This window comes from Rhineura floridana, chromosome 1, assembly GCF_030035675.1.
Source record: "Rhineura floridana isolate rRhiFlo1 chromosome 1, rRhiFlo1.hap2, whole genome shotgun sequence".
In the NCBI taxonomy this organism is placed as follows: domain Eukaryota; kingdom Metazoa; phylum Chordata; class Lepidosauria; order Squamata; family Rhineuridae; genus Rhineura; species Rhineura floridana.
In genome coordinates, this window is record NC_084480.1 from 208,902,963 (window position 1) to 208,910,836 (window position 7,874).

Sequence of the window (7,874 nt, forward strand, 5' to 3'; positions counted from 1 at the left end):
TTACATCTCACAGAGCTACAATTCCCAGCACCGTCAATAAACTACAGGTCCCAGAATTATTATTTTTTTGAGGGGGACTGTGCTTTAAATGTATGGTATGCACACAGCCCTGCACTCAAAATGTGAATGTAACATTGCCATTGGCTAAATGCACATTCAAGTTAAAACTTGCTCTTTGCCACTTTCACTGCTGTGTTAGAAAGATTGCAAGTGACATTTCATGGATTACAAGGCGTTCATAGTAACATTTGTAAATCCCTCCCTCAACTTTGATAACAGAATTATGTATGTTTGAGAAAAACATGAGAACATTTATTACAATTTAACTATTTTGGTGTAGTATAACATGACCCTTCTGGGACCTCATCTTGCACGTAGATTTTTGCCTTGTTGATATATGTGAAATAATCCTTTGTAGGTAATGTCAAGAAAAATTTAGTTGTCAAAGGGGTATGTCCATAGCAACAAATTTCCATGTGACTTTTTGGGGCACTTGCACTATAAACTACGAGACTTGCACAGAAATTCCATGAGGAGGGTGGGAAGAAAAGGGGGCTAAGGGTACATGGTGAGTGGGGCATCATAAGTTGTTATTTAGATGTGTTAGTTGCATGTTATCCAAAGGTCTCCAAGCGACTTACAACACATGTAAAAATGCATACAAATAATTAACAAATTCATCCAAAAAGCCTTTCAATTCATATATATATATAACACACACACACCTTCCTCCTCCCACAACAGCCACAGGAAGCTTTGGCAGCACCCTCAACAAAACAGGATCTTCTCGGTCCATCAAAAGCCTGGGGACGACAACGTAAGGGTGGTATTAAACTAAGTCATACTCAGAGTAAGCCCATCAACAGTAATGAACCTAAGTCATGTCAATTAACTTCAGTAGGCCTACTTAGAATCCTTACTGGGTGCTGAAAAGATGTGAGTGAAGGTACCACGTGGACCTCGTTAGGGAGAGCATTCCACATATGGGGAGCTACGACTGAAAAGTCCTCTCCCTCATTATCACCCTCCTAAGTCTCCATTGGAATCAGAAAAACTTAACTATGAGCAACAGGACAGGACAGGGAAAAGCATACTGGAGATAGTGTCACTCTGTACATCAAAGAGGGCGTAGAGTTCATCAAGCTAGAAATCCCAAAAGGAGCAGACTACTCCACAGAATCACTGTAGGGTGGTCATACTGGGCCACAAGAGTAAATTACTACTGGGCACATACAACTGTCACCCTGAGACCAAAAAGGCCAGGGTGATCTTGAGATGGAGAATGAAATTAAGCATCCAAAGGAGTAAGTGTTGTAGTCATTGCTCTTCATTTGTTCTCATACAGACTTGGTAAATAAACACATGTTCCAGTCATGCCAAAGAAATAAAATGATTGTACCCTAGAATAGGTACAGAAAACTGATGACAGAATGGTGACAACCCTTGACTTAATCCTAAGTGGTGCTTAGGATCTGTTGTGAGATGTAAAGTGTTGCTGAATCAACTGGGAACAGTGACCATAGTATAGTGCTATTAAATTCAGCATATATGTAACTGGACAATTGCCAAGAAAGTCCAATATAGTCACATTTGACTTCAAAAGAGGAAACCTCCAAAAATGTGTGGATTGATAAAAAAAAAGTTGAAAGGGAAAGCAAAGAGGGTCATATCTCTTCAGGATGCTTGGGAGTTGTTCAAAACCACCACAACAGAAGCTCAGCTAGATTAGGTATACCAGATTAGGAAAGTTACCTTCAGGGTCACCAAGATGCCAGCGTGGTTGATGAGCAGAGTGAAGGAAGCTATTAGAAGCGAGAGGGCTTCCTTCAGATAAAGGTAGTTCTGCAAAATGAGGACAAAAAGGAACACAAATTTTGGCAAAAGAAATGCCAGCAGATGATAAGGGATGCATGAAAAGAATTCAAGAAGAACAAATTGCTAAAAACAAAAAGACTAGCAGTAACAAAATATTTCAATACATTAGCAGCAGGAGACCAGCTAGGGAGGCAGCTGGACCTTTGGATGACAAAGAGTTAAAGGCATGCTAAAGGAGGAAAAGGAGATTACAGAGAAGCTGAATTTCTTACATCTCTCTTCACATATAGGGCAGATCCCTATGGCTGAACTAACTTCCATGAGAAGGGAATGTGAGGAACTGAGGCAAATAGTTGTGATGACAAAGTCCTAGGCCTTATTGACAAATTAAAAATGGATATATCACTGGGTCCAGATGGAATCCTGAGAGTACTGAAATAACTCAAATATGAAATTGCTGACCTAACAAAAATATTTAACTTGTTCTTAAAGCCAACCTCCATACTAATGACTTGAAAGTGGCCAATGTAATGCCATTTTTTAAAAAAAGGATCCAGAGGAGATCTGGGAAATTACATGCCAATTATCCTAACATCTATTCCAGGAAAGCTAGTGGAAAATATTATTATAGGCAGAATTACCAAGCATTTAGAAAAAAGTCTTGATGAAATAGAACCACATGGCTTCTGTAAGCATGTGTGTCTTACTAACCTATTAGAGTTCTTTGAGAGTGTCAACAAGCATATTGACAGAGGTGATCCAGTCAACACTGTGTACTTAGACTTTCAAAAAGCTTTTGACCAAAAGCCTCTGAGTAAACTTAGCAGTCACAGAATAAGAGAAGTCCTCACCTCAGAAAGGATGTTGTAGAGCTGGAAAAGGTTCAGAAAAGGGCAACCAAAAGGATCAAAGAGATGGAGCAACTCCCCAGTGAGGAAAGGTTATGAGTGTGTTACAAAAGCCTGTGTAGTGTGGTGCAGTAGTTGGAGTGTCAGTCTGGGACCTGGGAGAGCAGGGTTCAAATCCCTGCTCATCCATGAAGCTCACTGGGTGACCTTGGGCCAGTTACTGGCTCCCAGCCTAGCCTACCTCACAGGGTTGTTGTGAGAATAAAATTGGGAGGGGGAGAATCATGTTTGTATGCCACCCTGAGCTCTTGGGAGGAAAGGTGAAATATTTTTGTTCTTATATGCCTTCAAGTCGATTACGATTTATGGTGATCCTATGAATCAGGCGACCTACCATAGCATCTGTTATAAACCACCCTGTTCAGTTCATGTAAATTCAAGCCTATGGCTTCCTTTATGGAATCAAACCATCTCTTGTTTGGTCTTTCTCTTTTTCTACTCCCTTGTTTTTCCCAGCATTATTGTCTTTTCTAGTGAATCAGGTCTTCTCATGATGTGTCCAAAGTATTATAACCTCAATTTCATCATTTTAGCTTCTAATGATAGCTCTGGTTTAATTTGTTCTAATACCCAATTATTTGTCTTTTTTGCTGTCTATGGTTTCCGCAACACTCTCCTCCAATACCACGTTTCAAATGAGTTGATTTTTTTCTTATCCACTTTTTTCACTGTCCAACTTTCACATCCATACAAAGAGATAGGGAATACCATGGTCTGAATGATCCTGACTTTAGTGTTCAGTGATACATCTTTGCATTTGAGGACCTTTTCTAGTTCTCTCATAGCTGCCCTCCCCAGTCCTAGCCATCTTCTGATTTCTTGACTATTGTCTCCATGACTGTGCCAAGGAATTGATAATCCTTGACAAGTTCAATGTCCTTGTTGTCAACTTTAAAGTTACATAAATCTTGTGTTGTCATTACTTTAGTCTTCTTGATGTTCAGCTGTAGTCCTGCTTTTGTGCTTTCCTCTTTAACTTTCATCATCCACGAGCTAGAGGGAGCTATTTACTACCACATTTCCTAGTTTGGATGCTTCCTCAATTTCATATCTCATCTCAAGGTCTCCCTGAGCATTTTGATCAGGGGGACGATTGATCGTTCCCAGTATTAAGTCCCTCCTGGGGCACGGTATCACCACCCACAACGATTCTGTGGAGGAGTCTGCCTCTTTTGGGGTTTCGAGCTTGCTGGATTCAATGCCTTCTTTCACGTATAGAGCGACTCCGCCACCAATACGTCCTTCCCTGTCCTTCCGATATAGTTTATATCCAGGGATAACCGTATCCCACTGGTTTTCTCCATTCCACCAGGTCTCGGTTATGCTCACTATATCAATGCTCTTCTCTAAGACCAAGCACTCCAGTTCTCCCATCTTGGTTCGGAGGCTCCTAGCTACCCGGACATAGACTGGCTGCATATGTGTTCCAGTCATGACAAAGAAGCAAAGTTTCTAGATATTCTAAATGACTATTCCCTAGACCAGTTGGTCATGGAACCGACCAGAGGGATGGCAACCCTGGACTTAATCCTCAGTGGGGACCGGGACCTAGTGCGAGATGTAAGTGTTGTTGAACCGATTGGGAGCAGTGACCACAGTGCTATTAAATTAAACATACATGTAACTGGCCAATTGCCAAGAAAATCCAACACGGTCACATTTGACTTCAAAAGAGGAAACTTCACAAAAATGAGGGGATTGGTAAAAAGAAAGCTGAAAAACAAAGTCCAGAGGGTCACATCACTCGAAAATGCTTGGAAGTTGTTTAAAAACACTATATTAGAAGCTCAACTGGAGTGCATACCGCAGATCAGAAAAGGTACCGCCAGGGCCAAGAAGATGCCAGCATGGTTAACGAGCAAAGTCAAAGAAGCTCTTAGAGGCAAAAAGTCTTCCTTCAGAAAATGGAAGTCTTGTCCGAATGAAGAAAATAAAAAAGAACACAAACTCTGGCAAAAGAAATGCAAGAAGACAATAAGGGATGCTAAAAAAGAATTTGAGGAGCACATTGCTAAGAACATAAAAACCAACAACAACAAATTCTATAAATACATTCAAAGCAGGAGACCATCTAGGGAGACAATTGGACCCTTGGATGATAAGGGAGTCAAAGGTGTACTAAAGAACGATAAGGAGATTGCAGAGAAGCTAAATGAATTCTTTGCATCTGTCTTCACAGTGGAAGATATAGGGCAGATCCCTGAACCTGAACTAACATTTGCAGAAAGGGATTCTGAGGAACTGAGACAAATAGTGGTAACGAGAGAGGAAGTTCTAAGCTTAATGGACAATATAAAAACTGACAAATCACCGGGCCCGGATGGCATCCACCCGAGAGTTCTCAAAGAACTCAAAGGTGAAATTGCTGATCTGCTAACTAAAATATGTAACTTGTCCCTCGGGTCCTCCTCCGTGCCTGAGGACTGGAAAGTGGCAAATGTAACGCCAATCTTCAAAAAGGGATCCAGAGGGGATCCCGGAAATTACAGGCCAGTTAGCTTAACTTCTGTCCCTGGAAAACTGGTAGAAAGTATTATTAAAGCTAGATTAACTAAGCACATAGAAGAACAAGCTTTGCTGAAGCAGAGCCACCATGGCTTCTGCAAGGGAAAGTCCTGTCTCAGTAACCTATTAGAATTCTTTGAGAGTGTCAACAAGCATATAGATAGAGGTGATCCAGTGGACATAGTGTACTTAGACTTTCAAAAAGCGTTTGACAAGGTACCTCACCAAAGGCTTCTGAGGAAGCTTAGCAGTCATGGAATAAGAGGAGAGGTCCTCTTGTGGATAAGGAATTGGTTAAGAAGCAGAAAGCAGAGAGTAGGAATAAACGGACAGTTCTCCCAATGGAGGGCTGTAGAAAGTGGAGTCCCTCAAGGATCGGTATTGGGACCTGTACTTTTCAACTTGTTCATTAATGACCTAGAATTAGGAGTGAGCAGTGAAGTGGCCAAGTTTGCTGACGACACTAAATTGTTCAGGGTTGTTAAAACAAAAAGGGATTGCGAAGAGCTCCAAAAAGACCTCTCCAAACTGAGTGAATGGGCGGAAAAATGGCAAATGCAATTCAATATAAACAAGTGTAAAATTATGCATATTGGAGCAAAAAATCTGAATTTCACATATACGCTCATGGGGTCTGAACTGGCGGTGACCGACCAGGAGAGAGACCTCGGGGTTGTAGTGGACAGCACGATGAAAATGTCGACCCAGTGTGCGGCAGCTGTGAAAAAGGCAAATTCCATGCTAGCGATAATTAGGAAAGGTATTGAAAATAAAACAGCCGATATCATAATGCTGTTGTATAAATCTATGGTGCGGCCGCATTTGGAATACTGTGTACAGTTCTGGTCGCCTCATCTCAAAAAGGATATTATAGAGTTGGAAAAGGTTCAGAAGAGGGCAACCAGAATGATCAAGGGGATGGAGCGACTCCCTTACGAGGAAAGGTTGCAGCATTTGGGGCTTTTTAGTTTAGAGAAAAGGCGGGTCAGAGGAGACATGATAGAAGTGTATAAAATTATGCATGGCATTGAGAAAGTGGATAGAGAAAAGTTCTTCTCCCTCTCTCATAATACTAGAACTCGTGGACATTCAAAGAAGCTGAATGTTGGAAGATTCAGGACAGACAAAAGGAAGTACTTCTTTACTCAGCACATAGTTCAACTATGGAATTTGCTCCCACAAGATGCAGTAATGGTCACCAGCTTGGACGGCTTTAAAAGAAGATTAGACAAATTCATGGAGGACAGGGCTATCAATGGCTACTAGCCATGATGGCTGTGCTGTGCCACCCTAGTCAGAGGCAGCATGCTTCTGAAAACCAGTTGCCGGAAGCCTCAGGAGGGGAGAGTGTTCTTGCACTCGGGTCCTGCTTGCGGGCTTCCCCCAGGCACCTGGTTGGCCACTGTGAGAACAGGATGCTGGACTAGATGGGCCACTGGCCTGATCCAGCAGGCTCTTCTTATGTTCTTATGTTAAATCATTACCGGTTTCTGTCAGTAGTATGGTATCGTCTGCATATCTTAAATTATTGATATTTCTCTCTCCAATTTTCACACCTCCTTCATCTTGGTCCAATCCTGCTTTCCATGTGATATGTTCTGTGTATAGATTAAACAAATAGGGTGATACAATACACCCCCGTCTCACACCAGTCCTGGGTTCAGTCCCTGGCATTTCCTCATAAGGCTGGAAATGTTCCTATTCTGAGCCACTTCCAGTTAGTGTGGACGCTACTGAGTTAGATAGACCAATAGTCTGGCTCATTACAAGGTATCATTCTTCTTCCTTGGTCAGTACATGCAACAGAGGGAAACGAAAAGTGTTTCCCTCACTTGTCTCAGTTATTTTGCAATCACTGCCAGTTCACTGGGAGGCAGGAGCAAGGCTTTCCTATTCTTGAATAAATAACGATTTACATAAGAGCAGGTATGACAGCAGTCCTCTTGAAATTGCACAGCTGATTCAAGCTCCTCTGATATTTTTGATGAGGTGCTCACTGCAGACATGGAACAATGCAGGAGGAATACAGGCAATGAGGGATAAGCTAGATCAATACCAATGATTTTTTGTGAGGGCAGGAGGGAAACAATGAAGATTTGGTACAGATATTCCATAGCTACAAATGTTGTTTTCTTAATAACTTATGGAATCCATGCCACCAAGCAGCTGTTTGAGTTAAGGTACATAATAAAAGATCTATCGACTGCAGTTGGAAAAGAGACAAGGCCTGTAACAGTAATCAGTAAACTGGACCATTTATTTCTTGTATAGATTTATTGAGTACCTATTGCCAGAGCCACTATCGAACTCAAGTAAAAGCCAAATATGAATAGCTAAAACCTTCAACTTGAGTTTTCTTTTAGGAGTCAATATTCTTCTTTTTAGAAGGTGTACTCTAAAGACAGAAAGAGCTTTATTAGATGCCAGCTGTCTTGCTACCAAATGCTTATTTCTCTTTTAAGTGTTTTCCACTTCTTCATTCTTCAGCAATGCATCCACACAGTACTTCTCGGTCTAGTTAAAAATGCAAAAATCTAGATTTGAGGAATACCAAATGTCACAAAAAGAATGGTCAAGGCTTTGAGTTCCTCAGAACTCTTCATCAGGCTGGATGTTAAGCAAAATTGAAGTGGGAGGTGGGGAGAA